The following is a 15722-nucleotide window of genomic DNA, read 5'->3' as shown; positions in this document are numbered from 1 at the left end:
TTATACATGCTGCATATATTTTAATTTATGCAATTATTAAGTGCTGTGTAAGAAATGTATTATGTGTATGTGTGTGCACTGTGGTCTGGAGAAACACTGCATTGTCTGGTTGCATATTTAGTCAGATGATAATAAACCTAAACACTATCACAACAAAACATCCCCACCGACTGTGGGAATCCCTGTCTTACAACTGCCTAAAATGAAGGAAGAACCTTTGGAGTGGCATTAACACTCAAAAACATGATAGAAACACCCAGAAGCCCAGCATAAAGGGCAGAAGTGCATCAAGGATGTCCAGTCCTACCTGTGGAAGAACCTGAAGGTACCACATTGGCCTCATTAATCACTTAAAAACTCCTAGGACTGAAATGGAAGCAAGACCTCCTCAATCCTAAGGGTCTGTCTGAGAAGATGACAACCAGCATCAGGCACCTCAGAGTAGTATATTGATACTACCAGTATCACTTCTGCAAAATTCTCCAAGTCACTGGCAAACAAATATCAGTGTCCCCTCATCAGTACTAAAGTTCTAATTACACCCATGTGGCGGCCTGCAATTGTGGAGATCGGACTGGCAAATCGCGGGGCAGCAGATGCGGACAGAGATCACTAAAGCAACTCCCAGGACAATGAACTGGCGTGGAGAGAAGCTGGGGCAGCATCAGACCAACAGCCCTAAAATGGCATTAGTCAAGCTGCCCAGCTAACTCAGCAGAAACAAACTGGGGAAGAAGGGCATTCATATGCATGGACATTCCCGCCCACTACTGTTATTCACGTGGTTGACTCAGTCAATCATCAAAAAACGGTGGGAATTTGAACAGTAAAATCAGCCTTTCCAGCCCTAATAAAGGACTGAGCCTAACCTGCCACACTGAGTGTGTGTGTGTTTCTTTGTCGTGGTCGGCTGTACCCACATGGTGTGACAGTATGGAAGAAACAAACAGTTTAATCTGCTGCAATGTACAACCTATCTCAGGGGTGTCAATTGTCCATTATATCATTGTTTCAGAGGCCCTTCACATGTTAATCTCCCTCAGGACCGGGCTGGCTCATTAATATTGAAAAGGTGCAGTGCCCCAACCAGAATGTCCTGTTCTGGGGGATACAATGGAGCTCAGGCCAGAGACTGAGACTGCCAAGAATGAAATTTGAATTTTGCCATCCCCTCAAATAAAACAAGTCTCCCAGAGCCTCTTGGCCGACCTATGTTATTGGCAGCAGAACATACCCGACCTTACCATGCTCTTTGAACCACCCTATAGGGTCTTCCATAAGAAAGCCACATTCCTATGGGGACCAGAACAATAGGCTGCTTTTAACACAGCAAAGCAAGCTGTTGAACAAGCACTGCCCCTTGCCCCCTGCCAGGCTAAATTACAGACTTGGCCAGTAAGGCAGGTGCTGAATAGAATCTACGGCAGAAGACCCAAGGGTGCAGAGTCATGCTAGTCTTCTGGAGAAAATCTCCACCTGGTGCCACCACTCGCTACAACCCATTTGATCCTGGGATATCGGCCAATACTTGACTCAGGGTTGCTTATGGAATTTGCAAGCACCTGTACAGTGACACTGAACTGACTACTGGCCAACAAGACAGGTCATGGTGTATTATGCAAAAAAGTCTCAGCAATAGAACAGCTGTTGCTCTGAGAACTATCACTGGACATTCTCTTATCAAGCCTTTATTTTTTTTAAAATGGCATGTTTAGCTGTGGTGTTTACTATGCATAATGTCTCGAAGCACACTCAGAAACTGAAATTTATAGATACATAATCGAAGGTTGGATGTAAAGTTACAGTTTGTGAGTTGACCAGTCAGACCATGGTAGGAAACATTGTTTATATTTTGTTTTGCAATGACAGCATGACCCCAGAAACTCCCATTAACAGAAAAACACCTCATGGGATGGAAGGTGGGGGGGGGGGGGGGGGTGGCGTGGCTTTGTGAGCCTTTATTTAAAAACACTAAATTGGCCAACTTTCTGTCCTGACTCCTGGCTATCGTTACAGGGGTCCCACACGGGCACTTGGGGCACCCGTTGAAAGAGAACGTGAGCAGGAACGGCATCCTGGTGTCAAAAGTCAGACGTCAGCCCATAAAAGCAGGTGCCCCAAGTGACAGGCATCTGGGCTCTGTGCCTGGGGAGCACCCAAGCATGAGGCCAAGGTGCAGGATGTGCAAGCCAAGAGAGGGCTCTGGCACCTGATGGATGACCTTGTACTGATTGGTTGCAGATGGTGGTGGTAAGGGTGCTTACATTTGCCAGCTAAGCCGGAGAACCCAGGCATAGGAGTCAGTGACCAAAACAAATTCTTTTTTCTACCCTCTCCTCTGACACTAGGGAGCAAGCTTGCAACAAATACATATCCCTTTAAGGCACAAAACCCTTAAAGAAAAACCACACTAGCTGTGACTAACAAGAGAAATTAAATATAGTACGAGATCAAAGGCAACACTTATGATGTTGCCAAAAACCGCAATAAGGCTTGACGAATGAAAACTTCTCAGAATTCTATGTGTGAACCACAAGACTGAAGTAAGAACAAGAAATGAGATGTCATTTTACAACTGCATGAGGCATCGGTGAGACCGCACTTGGAGTATCGTGTGCAGTACTGGTTGTCCGGCTATAGGAAGGATGACATTGAGCTGGAAAAGGTGCAGAAAAGATTCACAAGGTTGTCACAGTTCTGAAAGGTTTGAGTTATAAGGAAAAACTGGATAGACTGGGGCATAGAAGGCTGATGGCTAACCTGACAGAGGTTTGTAAAATCAGAAGAAGTATAATTAACTTTTTTTTCTGGGGCAGGAGAGTCAAACACTGGAGGCCTAAGTTTAAGATAAGAGGGGAAAGACTTAAAAGGGACAGGAGGGGCAATTTTTTTCCACACAGGGGGCGAGTGATATGCAAAATGAGGAAGCGGTAGAGAAGGATACAATTAAAATGGTGAGAAGACATTTAGAACGGTGCCTGATAGGAAATGTTCAGAGGGATATGGGCCAAACACAGGGAGCCAACTTGCTCAGCATCGATGAATTGGGCCTCAGGGGCCTACTCCCGAGCTAAAAGTCCAGAACATTTTCAATCTCACTGCTGCAGTCAGAGGTTCCCACCTCCCTCAAAAAAAAAGGCATGAATCATACCGGTGTCTAAGAGAAGCAGACAGAGAGAGCTGCATCAATGTCCATCACCCAACAGCACTCACATCTACTCTGAGGAAATGCTTTGGTCAGGGCCAGAATGAACTCACACCCAAGTAAAGATCTGGACCCAACCATCACAATCGATCCACAGCAGATGCAATCTCACTGGCTCTCCACTCAGCTCTGGATCACCTAGACAATAGCAACACCTACATCTGGCCACTCTTCTTCAACTACAGGTCAGCTATCAATATAGGGAGAGATTGGACAGATTAGGTCTTTATTCTTTGGAGCGTAGAAGGTTGGGAGGGGATTTGATAGAAGTATTTAAGATTATGAAAGGGATAGACAGAGTGGATGTGGATAGACTATTTCCGTTAAGAGGAGGAAAGATTAAAACAAGAGGACATGAGTTAAGAATTAAGGGGCAGAGGTTTAGAGGTAACATGAGGGGGAACTTCTTTACTCAGAGAGTGGTGGCCGTGTGGAATGAGCTTCCGGGAGAAATAGTGGCGGCGGAGTCAATTGTATTATTTAAGAAAAGGTTGGACAGGTATATGGATGAGAAGAAGATGGAGGGTTATGGGCATTGTGCAGGGAGGTGGGACTAGAGAGGGGTGCTTGGTTCGGTGCGGACTAGAAGGGCCTAATGGCCTGTTTCCGTGCTGTAATTGTTATGTTATGTTATGTTATGTTATCATAATCACAGTGCTGGTCAATGAGCTCCAAACCCCACTGGATCCTTGACTTCCTCATATCAGAAGACCAGTCAGTACAAATTGGAAGCAACATCTACTTACTGACGATCAACAGATGCACCTCAAGGATACATGCTTAGCCCCCTGCTCTACTCACTCTGCACCCATGGTTGTGCGGCTAAGCACAATTCAAATTCCATCAATAAATTTGCCGATGACACCACGGTCATCGGCAGAATCATATACAGCAATGAGTAGTGTACAGGATGATGATAGATCAGCTAGTTGAGTGGCGGCAGAATAACAACGTTCCATGCAACGTTAGCAAACCCCATAGAGTCAATTGTGGACTTCAGGATGACGAAATCACAACATGAAAGAGTCCTCATCGAGGGGTCAGTGGTGGAAAAGGTTAAGAACTTCAAATTCCTGCGTGTCAACATCTCTTAAGATCTGTACTGGAGCCTCCATGTCGATGCAGTCATGAAGGCTCACCAGTGGCTATACTTTGTGAGGAGTTTGAGAAGATATATGTCACCAAAGACTCTTGCAAATTTCTACAGGTGTACCATGGAGAGCATTCTGCTGGTTGCATCACTGTCTAGTATGGAGAGAGGCCAATGCACAGGACAGGAAAAGACTAGGAACTCAGGCATCACAGGCATCAGTCTCTAATCCATCAAGGGCACCTACAAGAGGAACTGTCTTAAGAAAGCACCCTCACCACCCAGGCCATGACCTCTTCACACTGCTACCATCGGGAAGGAGGTACAGGAGCCTGAAGACGAACACCCAGTGGCACAAGGACAGCTTCTTCCCCTCTGCCATCAAATTTTTGAATGGACAATGAACCACAGACACTACCTCACTTTCTTTATTTTTCCACGTTATTTATTTTTAAATGCAATTTTATAGCAATACTTGCATTGCAATGTTGCCGCAAAGCAACAAATATCATGACATGTTCATGACAATAAAATTCTGATTCCTCTGATATACAAAGAGAAAGAATGTGTGAGTAATACAGTGAGTTATCTAAAAAGAATATAAAAGCTTTATTGAAATGCAAAATTGTCATTTAATGGAGATCCCTTACAAAATTAGATCAAAGTGAAATATGCAAAAGAGCAACGTGAAATATTTTCTGTCTCTTCATGGAGAGATGCAGTAAGCCTCCCATAAATAATGGAGAACTGGTCTAGAATGAATTAGAAACTGAAAGAAATTAACTCAAGTTTAAAAGTAGTCCTTGAGAAATTAATGGAACCGGAAAACTTGATTGTAAATCACGGCGATTGGATAACTTGCATCCAAAGCTTTTGAACAGGTGGCTGGGGAAACAATAGATGCACGTAGTCATTTTCCAAAATTCCATCAATTTCAAACTCATTCCCACAGAGGGAACCAACAATTGTAATGCCAGCAAAAAGAAAGGCAGGAGAGAGAGATTCTGGGAACTGCTGGGTGTTTGGCTGATATCAAGAGGTAGACAAAGTGTATTATAATATTCAGATAGTGATATCAAGACACATAGGATTGGACAGAGATGTGGGAAAAGGAAAGCATGCATGCCCAAATCAGTTTAAAAAAAAACTTGTTGTTACCTGAATAATGGGAACTAATGGATGTGGTACTTGAGATTACTGAAGAACTATGATAGCATGTTACACACAAGTCACTTCACAGAGTTATAGTACAGAAGATTGGTTAACAACAAGAACACAACAGGAATAGAGTAAAACTCCTGATATCCAGCACCTATAGGGATTAGTAGATGCTGGATGAGTTAATTTGTGAATTGCTTAAGAATTTGCATGTTTCATGATTATCAAACTAACCACAAGGGGGCACCAATTTTAAACTTTTTTCCCCCTTATTTACATATATATTTTTTATGCTGGTTGCTTGAGGCTGCCAGTTGCTTGAATTCCAGATAACAGGAATTTTACACTTAGTCCTCACATCTCATTCATTGTTATGGACTGTGAACAGCTGGAGCTGCACAGATCCCATTAACAGCTTTCCAACCTGTTAACCCATATGCAGTAAAACCCTGTTAACCAGAATTCAAGTAACCAGCAGCCTCAAGCATTTGGCAAAAAAAATGCAGAAAATAAATAGGTAAAAAAATACAAGTTTAAAATGGGCACTCCTAGTGGTTAGTTTGCTAATCTCTCACCACAATCTCAAGCAACCGAAAAATTCACTTATCTGGCATCTACCAATTCCCATAGGTGCCGGATACTGAGGTATTTACTGTATATCCAAATTAACTGATGATACAGTGCTAGGTGCCAGCGAGGATTCTGTCAAAGCAGCAAGAGGTGAACAGGCAAACACACGGCAGAATGAATACCATGAAGAAACGTGGTCTCCATTTTGGTGGAAAATAAGGTCATGCAGAATATTGAAAAATAGAAAAATTAAAAGGTGTTGGAATACAGGGCGATGTACACAAATCTCTGAAAGTTAGTATCAGGTACAAGTAGTATTAAGTCTGATCCTCATCACTCAGATTCAACCTTATCTGATTCATCTGATTTATTTGGCTATGCAAGTGTAGTGCGCGTCGAAAGAACCAAAGACTTGTTGATCCAAACCAAGGCTTTTATTAACTAAAAGACTGGAGCATATCACAAGTAGGTCGCCCAGTCCAGAATGACCTAGTCTAGCTAGGAGCAATCCTTTAAGACCTGCCAGTAGGTGTGGCTACACTCTCAGCCAATCACAGTCATCCTACACTCTTTCTTCTTTGGCTTGGCTTCGCGAACGAAGATTTATGGAGGGGTAATGTCCACGTCAGCTGCAGGCTCGTTTGTGGCTGACAAGTCCGATGCGGGACAGGCAGACACGGTTGCAGTGATTGCAAGGGAAAATTGGTTGGTTGGGGTTGGGTGTTGGGTTTTTCCTCCTTTGTTTTTTGACAGTGAGGTGGACTCTGCGGTCTTCTTCAAAGGAGGTTGCTGCCCGCCAAACTGTGAGGCGCCAAGATGCACGGTTTGAGGCGATATCAGCCCACTGGCGATGGTCAATGTGGCAGGCACCAAGAGCTTTCTTTAGGCAGTCCTTGTACCTCTTCTTTGGTGCACCTCTGTCATGGTGGCCAGTGGAGAGCTCGCTGTAGAACACGATCTTGGGAAGGCGATGGTCCTCCATTCTGGAGACGTGACCTACCCAGCGCAGTTGGATCTTCAGCAGCATGGATTCGATGCTGTTGGCCTCTGCCATCTCGAGTACTTCGATGTTGGAGATGAAGTCGCTCCAATGAATGTTGAGGATGGAGTGGAGACAACGCTGGTAGATGCGTTCTAGGAGCCGTAGGTGATGCCGGTAAAGGACCCATGATTCAGAGACGAGCAGGAGTGTGGGTATGACAACAGCTCTGTATACGCTAATCTTTGTGAGGTTTTTCAGTTGGTTGTTTTTCCAGACTCTTTTGTGTAGTCTTCTAAAGGTGCTATTTGCCTTGGCGAGTCTGTTGTCTATCTCGTTGTCGATCCTTGCATCCAATGAAATGGTGCAGCCGAGATAGGTAAACTGGTTGACCATTTTGAGTTTTGTGTGCCCGATGGAGATGTGGGGGGGCTGGTAGTCATGGTGGGGAGCTGGCTGATGGAGGACCTCAGTTTTCTTCAGGCTGACTTCCAGGCCAAACCTTTTGGCAGTTTCCGCAAAACAGGACGTCAAGCGCTGAAGAGCTGGCTCTGAATGGGCAACTAAAGCGGCATTGTCTGCAAAGAGTAGTAAACTACTATCTGTACATTTGTACATATACACATTGGTGATAGAATCTGCACTATTACATTCACCCCTTCTTTGAGAAACGACCCAGAGTTAGGGGCTGTACCGGTCAGGGGGTCTGACCATCCGGTGTGACCGCCGTAGCGCCAGGATTGGGGTCACCGGAGTCGTGTCGCCGGCAGGCCCATAGGGTGCGGCCACTGCTTCGCTCAATTCCCCAATGACAGTCTGGCCTGAGCTGGTGGGGTGGTGCTAGTCCTTCTGTTCAAGCACATGACCTGGGGGAGAAGGAATAGGGGAGGTTGGGTTAAAGGCACTGCTGTGCCTGATCCGGCTTGGGCTAGGTCCTTTACCGAGACTGTGTCCTCCCGTCCGTCCGGGTACTTAACGTAGGCGTAATGCGGGTTCGCATGGAGCAGAGTCACTCGGTCAACCAAGGGGTCATTCTTAGAGTACCGGATGTGGCATCGTAAAAGGACTGGACCGGGAATTGTGAACCATGCTGGTATGGTCGTACCTGACTCGGATTTCCTCGGGAAAGAGAACATCCTTTCATGGGGGGGTGGCATTGGTTGTGGTGCATAGAAGGGAGCGGATGGAGTGTAGGGCACTAGCGAGCACATCCTGGCAGCAAGAGGTGGGGAGACCTTTGGACTGGAGGGCAAGTGTAACCACTTTCCAGACGGTGGCATTCTCTCTTTTGACTTGCCCATTACAGCGTGGGTTATAGCTGGTGGTCCTGCTTGAAGCAACACAACGCTCCAGAAGGTACTGCCGCAGCTCCGCGCTCATAAACAAGGACTCCCTGTCACTGTGGATGTAACTGGGGTACCCGAAGATGGCGAAGATGCTGTGCAGGGCCTCTATAACTGAAGAGGCAGTCATGTCCGAGCAGGGCACAGTGAACGGGAAGCGGGAGTACTAATCGATGGCCGTAAGGATGTAGGTGTTACGGTTGGTTGACGGTAGCGGCCCCTTGAAGTCTACGCTGAGATGCTTAAAGGGGCGGATGGCTTTGATAATGTGGGTGTTCTCCGGACGGAAGAAGTGGGGCTTGCACTCAGCGCTCAATGGGCAGGCTCGGGTCAGAGAGCAAATTTCCTCGACCGTGTAGGGTAGGTTGCGAGATTTGACCAAGTGCGCAAACCTAGTGACCCCTGGATGGCAGAGTTCCTCATGGAGTTTCTGCAGCCTATCCAGTTGCATGTTGGCGCAAGTCCCCCTGGAGAGCGCATCTGGCAGGTTGTTGAGTTTACCTGGCCGATACAGTATGTCATAATTAAAGGTGGAGAGCTCGATTCTCCACCTTGCGATTTTCTCATTCTTGATCTTACCTCGTTGGGTATTGCTAAACATGAAGGAGACTACGCGTTGGTCGGTCAGCAGCGTAAAGCGCCTCTCCAACGACATACTGCCTCAACTATGGCCTGGGCCTCCTTCTCGACAGAGGAGTGTCGGCTCTCAGGACCGTGGAGGGTTCTGGAGAAGAAGGCTACCGGCCAGCCAGCCTGGTTCAAAGTGGCCGCCAGTGCAAAGTCAGACGCATCGCTTTCGACTTGGAACGGAATGGACTTGTTGATAGCATGCAGCGTTGCAGCAGCGATGTTCGATTTGATGCGGTCAAAGGCCGCTCTGGCTTCGGTTGACAGGGGGAAGGAGGTGCTCTTGATGAGTGGCCGTGCCTTGTCGGCATAGTGTGGAACCCATTGGACATAGTAAGAGAAAAAACCCAGCCAACATCTGAGTGTCTTCTGGGCTTGGGGGAAAGTCCATGAGGGGATGCATGCGGTCAGGGTCCGGCATGACCACCCCGTTCTCCACCACACAACCCAGAATTGCGAGCCGAGTGGTCCGGAAGACACACTTGTCGAAATTGTAGGTCGAGTTGCAGTCCGAAAAAATTTCTCAAGGTTGGCGTCATGATCCTCCGTGTCATGGCCGCAGATGGTGACATTGTCCAGATAAGGGAAAGTAGCAGTCAGCCCGTTCTGGTCCACCATCCGGTCCATTTCCCGTTGGAAGGCCGCGACACCATTTGTGACCCCAAAGGGTACCCTGAGGAATTGATACAGCCGCCCATTCGCTTCAAAGGCCGTGAAAGGTCGGTCTTCTCAGCGAATCAGGAGCTGATGATAGGCCGAACGTAAGTTACTATCACAGCAAGTGAGGTAAGAGTTTTCACTTATGAAGGAACAATTTGCTGAAATGAAGGGTGAGATGTCTTCTATTAAAATAGATGTATCTAAGTGCCTGAAAGCAGTGGATAAGGTTCAAGATTTATTTAAGAAGATCGAAGAAACATTTATTGATTGTTTAGATGATGTGAACCAATGTAAAGGAAGGATGGGACAGATGGAGGACTCCTTTACTGTTTGGGAGATTCAGAAAAATGATTTGTTAAAGAAGATTGATGTTTTGGAATATCAGAGTTGGAGGAATAATGTTAAAACTGTTGGCCTTCCAGAAGATTTTGAAGGTCTGGATCCAGTTCAGTTTATTCAGAAATGGATTCCTGAAGTCTTGGGAATAGCTTCTTTTCTGAATGGTCTGGAATTGGATAGAGCTCACTGAGCAATAAAAAGGAAGCCACTTCCTGGTCAAGTTCCACATTCTGTTTTGATTCAATGTCTGTGCTATCAGGATAGAGAACTGATTCTAAGACTTGCTGCACAGAATGCCAGAAGTAATCAGGGCCCTTTACTTGTTAAGAATAATATTTTTCTATGCTTATTTGAGCCAAGCTGTAATTAAACATCATAAAGAATTTAATTCAGCTAAAGCTGTTCTGTGGAAGAAGGGTTATAAGTTTGCTTTTTGTTATCCTGCTGCGCTTAAAGTTTTTTATGGGGTTATCAAACTTAGTTCTTTAACGATGATGCCGAACCTCTCACTTTTGCTAATTCTCTACCTGATAATAAACAGGGGCAAGGCCAGGAAAAGTTCCCTTAACAGCTTGTTCAGGTGCCAAAAGGGAAGCAAGAGATGGAAACTCAAGTCAATTGATATTGGAATTGATGATGATCAGGTTAATTGAGATTTGGAAGAAGCTTACCGTACTTGAATTGATGATGATTCATTTTTGATTGTTCTGTTCGGTGTGGGGGGTGGTGGTTCGACTACCAATCCTTCCGAAGTTATTGGCCACTTTGTGGCATTTGTCACTCCTGTACAATTGAGAGGGGTAATTATTGTACTATTCTTTTAGGGGTTTTATGGGATTTTTTGTTTCTTTCTTTTTTTGAGGAGATCCTTAAACTTGTTTGTAATAGAGCCATGGGGAGGCGCTCCACCACTTATGTGGGATATATGTGTGATGTTTCATGGCTAATTTAAATGTTGCTACTTTTAATGTAAATGGCCTTAATAACCCGATTAAGCGAAAGGGGGTATTGGCATATATTAAAAAGTTGAAAGTCGATATTGATTTTTTACAAGAGACACATTTGATTTGAAAAGGAACACCAGAAATTAAAAAGAGATTGGGTTGGACAGGCTATAGCATCTTCTTTTAATTCTAAAGCAAGAAGTGTTGCTATTTTAATTCATAAGAAGTTATCTTTTAAATTGGATTCTGGTTTTGAAGCAGCTGGTAGGCTTTTGATTGTTAACTGTAAAAAATTTCTGAATCTTGAATTTTAACGAACATTTATGCTCCTAACACAGATTATGAGCAATTCTATGGTAGATTCTTTTTTTAATCTAAGTCAAGCATATGATAAAATTCTGGTAGGGGGAAATTTTAATTGTTGCTTAGATCCATTGTTAGATAAATTTCTAAAATCGATAGAACAAAAATGGCTTAACAGTGAATGAAAGATATGAATTTTGTACGTATTTGGAGGAAATAAATCTCAAGGAGAAAGATTTTTAATTTGATTCATCTCAACATGATTCTTATTTGAGATTTATTTTTAGCATCAGCACAATTACAAGGGCAAGTTTTTAAAGCTGAATACAAGAATAGGATTTTGTCTGATCATTCTTTTTTAATTACCTGTACTGGTTTAGAGAGTGGAGAATGCTTTTCATTGGAGATTTAATCCAATATTGTTTCAAAATCCTGAATTTATTAAATTTATGAGGGATCAAATACAGTTGATTTTGAAAGTAAATATAGATTCAGTTGGTAGTAAATTTGTTTTATGGGATGCTTTGAAAGCTTATCTGTGGGGGCAGGTTATTAGTTATGCAGCTAAAATTAAAAACAACATATGGTTGAGACTAGTAAATTGGAGGAGATAGCGATTTTGGAAAAGGATTTGCAGCAAGATTCTACAGAAGTTAAGAAAACTCATTTAATTAAATTGAAATTACGGTATGATTTATGTTTTAGGTGCCATAAACAAGTTGGTTCTTTTTTACATTCTACTTGGTCATGTGAGACGGTGAACCCCTTTTGGAATAGAATTAAGGAACTTTTAGAAGCTATATTCAAATTTAAAATTTCACTTGATCCTATGGTATTTTTTATTTGGATATATTAAGAAATTGAGTTTGGAATTAAAATTAGATAAATTTCAAATTGTTTTTTTGAGATTGGCCTTAACTGTGGCTAGAAAATGTTTGGCAATAACTTGAAAACACTAGACCGATTTGAGTATTTAACTATGGCATTTGGAAATGAGATCTTGTATTCCATTGGAAAAGATATCATTTACATAATAACTATTCCCTCTTTGTTAAAACCTGGAGCCCATATATGAAATATACGAGGTTGAATTTGTACTAGTTCTTTTTCCCACAAATTAATGGCATTGCCCCAAACCATGGCAATAAATGAAGGCTGTTATGTTATTCAATCTCCTCTTCTATACTCTTCTCTTTCTTTTGGGGTAGTTTAGAAGGGGGTTGGGAGGGGTGGGTGGGTTAGGGATGGGGGGTTATATGGGGTAAAATATTATGTATTTACTCATTTTTATTGTATGATTTATTATGATCAATAAATAAAATTTTCCCCCCAAAAAAGGAAGGGAAATGGTATGTTTGTATTTATTGTAAGAGGGCTTGATGACGAAATCACTTGCTCCATTTACATAGGTCCCCAGTAAAACTACATCTGGAATAATATACTGCCTGGCCCCTCTGCCAGTTTGGATGGTCAGCAATGACAGGTTAGGCTGAAGGAACTGTTTCATGGCTTTTGATGGCAGGTTACGCCGACTGGGTCTTCACGGGGTCAAACTTATAAGACTTCAGTGAAATCTACAAATTACAAGCCTTCACAAAATAGATGCCAGGACGATGCTTCTCCTGGCTGGCGTGTCTCGACCCAGAGCCTAGAGACAAAATTTGTAATTTGCCATTTAGAACAGATAAGGAGGTTTTTTTTTCAACCCAAGGACATATAAATCGTTGAATTCTTTACCAAAGAGGGCTGTGGAGGGTCAAACAGTGATCAACAGATTTTTGATATTAAGGAATTCAAAACTTTGTGTTGAAAAATCTTAGTGAGGTAAATGAAGACAATCACATTGAATGGTAAAGCAGGCACAATGGTCTGTTCCTGCTATTTCATGTTTGATTGCCTCATTGTTTTCACAAGTAGTTCAAAATTTAAAAAAAATCTTCTTTCTTGCTGCTGTTCTTTCATTTCTTATTCATATATTTTTCACATAATTAAAACATAAGAATACAAGATCATCATTCATTGCTACTTAAGCACCAGTAGCATTAAATTTAATTGTATTAGTTTCAATGAAGGCAGAGGAGTTTGATATAGGTTGATAGATCTGTTGCTTTTGCCCTGAGCAAGAGTGAATGGTACCAAGCAAGTATATGAAGAATGCAACCGGTCATTTGCCATTCATGCATTATGCACTCAAAAACATTCATCCTTCAACTAGTGAAAGTGTTGACAACTCCCATGTTCCACTGTGAACCTATGTGCAGATAGCCTTTCAACCTTGTGTAAACTTTCTAATTTTTGGTTTCTTGAATATGAGCTTTTTTTAAAATAAAAGTTGTTATCACGCTGCCCCCCTCCCCCAACCCTGCAGTCATAAATAACACTGACTTTGATCAGGAGCTTTTGAAAAAAATACGTATAATGAACGAGATTTACAAATCACATCTTCAATAAAATTGGGCCATCTTTTAGAGCTTTTCAAATGCAGTTGTATGGAGTGCAATATATATAGCAATGCAGTTGTGGATATGCAGATAAAATTGTTCCTGCAAGATGCTCCTTACAATAATGAAATCAGTTGCACATTTCACATTACAGAGATATTTATTGTTGTTTTGTTTTAATCAGATGGACCTCAAAATGTTGGTCCTTATCCTATTTCAGGCAAGGTGGTTGAGGGAGCGGTGGTGCAGAGACAGGAAGAAATGATGGATGGATCATAGGATTCATCAGATGTGCATTGGTTTTCGGAAAGAGTGGTCCAGTTAGAACTACTTCCCTACTCTTTTCCTGTAACCTTTTCCTTTTTGTATACTGTAGATCCAATTAACTTTTAAATGTTCCTTTTCTGTCCCTTTATGCATGGCATTCCTGAAAAGAAATGCAAGACTAAAACATTTCTTATTTCTCTTTTCTTTCAATAACTAAGGACACAGATAAATAAACAGTTACTAACACTTCTAAAGGAAAAAACACTTTCTCCTCACTTATGCCCGCAAATATTCTTTATTGTTTCTTTTAAGTTTCTCTTCTCTAAGGAGCACAAACTCAGCTACTCCAAACATTACATCATTTTAAAAAAATCACATCTGAGGAACCATTCAGCATATGTCTGCATCCCTTCGTCTGTGTGCAATGGACACAAAGCTTGCAACCATGCACAGAAACCATGTCATCTGCCATCAGCTGTCAGTGCAGCGCTGAGCAGTGCTGCACTGTCAAGAGTGCTATCATTTGGAAGAGGCTTTAAACCAGTCTTCCCTAGTGGGCTATTTCCTCTGACACCATTTCAAAGAGCAGCTGAAATCAGAGCTAATATGCATCTCTCATTTGGTATCACTAGAAAACATTATTTAATTTTACTCTTTGCCTGAGCTTGCTGCACACAGAATGCTTGAAGTGTTTCCTGTAATAGAACAGCAATTGCACTTCAAAAGTACTTCACTGGCTACAAAGCATTTTGAGATGATAAGAGCCCACAAAAGGCACTTTAATAAAAGGACCTCTAACCAATTAATTTGTAGGAAACACCTTTGGAAAGCAATCTGAATCTTCAATTTTACTAAATTCTACAAGGGATGCACAAAAAAGTTGTACAAAGTCAAAATCACTGGGATCTCCTTTCAAAAAAGGTGATAAAATTAAAAAGATATACAAAAATTCCTTTTTGCAAAGGAATCAATTCAGTGATGAACATGCTGAGCTTTTGTGGGGTTTTTTTGAGCAACACCATACCAGCAATGTCATAAGATCTCAACTCACAAGACTGCAACCTGGCAGAGGGAGAGGGCAAATTACAAGAGTTCCAGGGAAGAAAATTATTTCCCTTTCCAAGTAGAAATACTATAAGTAGCTGTGATTCGGTTGCAAGTCATTAATACAGAGCTCACACAAACTCCAAAAAGACATTGGAGAATGAGCAACACTGGATTTCCCAGTCATTTGAACTTTGAAATTCAAATTCCCCATTGCTTGTCAAAGCACTATTCAACAGGTTTAAAATTGTCAGATTTACGGAATTACAAGATCTTTTAAAAAAAAGTAGATTCTATCCAAGATCTCTAAAAAAGGAGAAAAAGTTTTAATAATCATGGACTTTCATGGTCTATAGAAGCAAAGAGCACCAAAACGAAAATTTAAAAAAATTACAGCAATTTCAATATACATGCACAAGGTTGTCGACCTTCCCAGTCTAATACAGTAGTCTGTGATAATTATAGCATCATTTTACTGCCTCGTTAAATAATCACTTCATTTAATCTTTCCATCCTGCCTTTTTATCAAACTCCTGCAAAAGTTTCTCTGGTGTATAAGCAAATTCCGTAAGTTGCTTAATATTTCCACAACCATTTCCAAATCATTACTCACTGTGTAATCTTTCTTCATGACAACTTTGGTGAATTGCCCTAAATGTAGATTTTTCTGGTGACCAGGACCTCTCTGCCTCTGCTTTCTACACTTGATCTCATTTCCTTTTGCTGTTCTGAGGAGCAGCATCCCAGCCCCT

This window comes from Narcine bancroftii, chromosome 1 (assembly GCF_036971445.1).
Source record: "Narcine bancroftii isolate sNarBan1 chromosome 1, sNarBan1.hap1, whole genome shotgun sequence".
NCBI lineage: Eukaryota > Metazoa > Chordata > Chondrichthyes > Torpediniformes > Narcinidae > Narcine > Narcine bancroftii.
Note: the sequence above shows the minus strand (reverse complement) of the source record.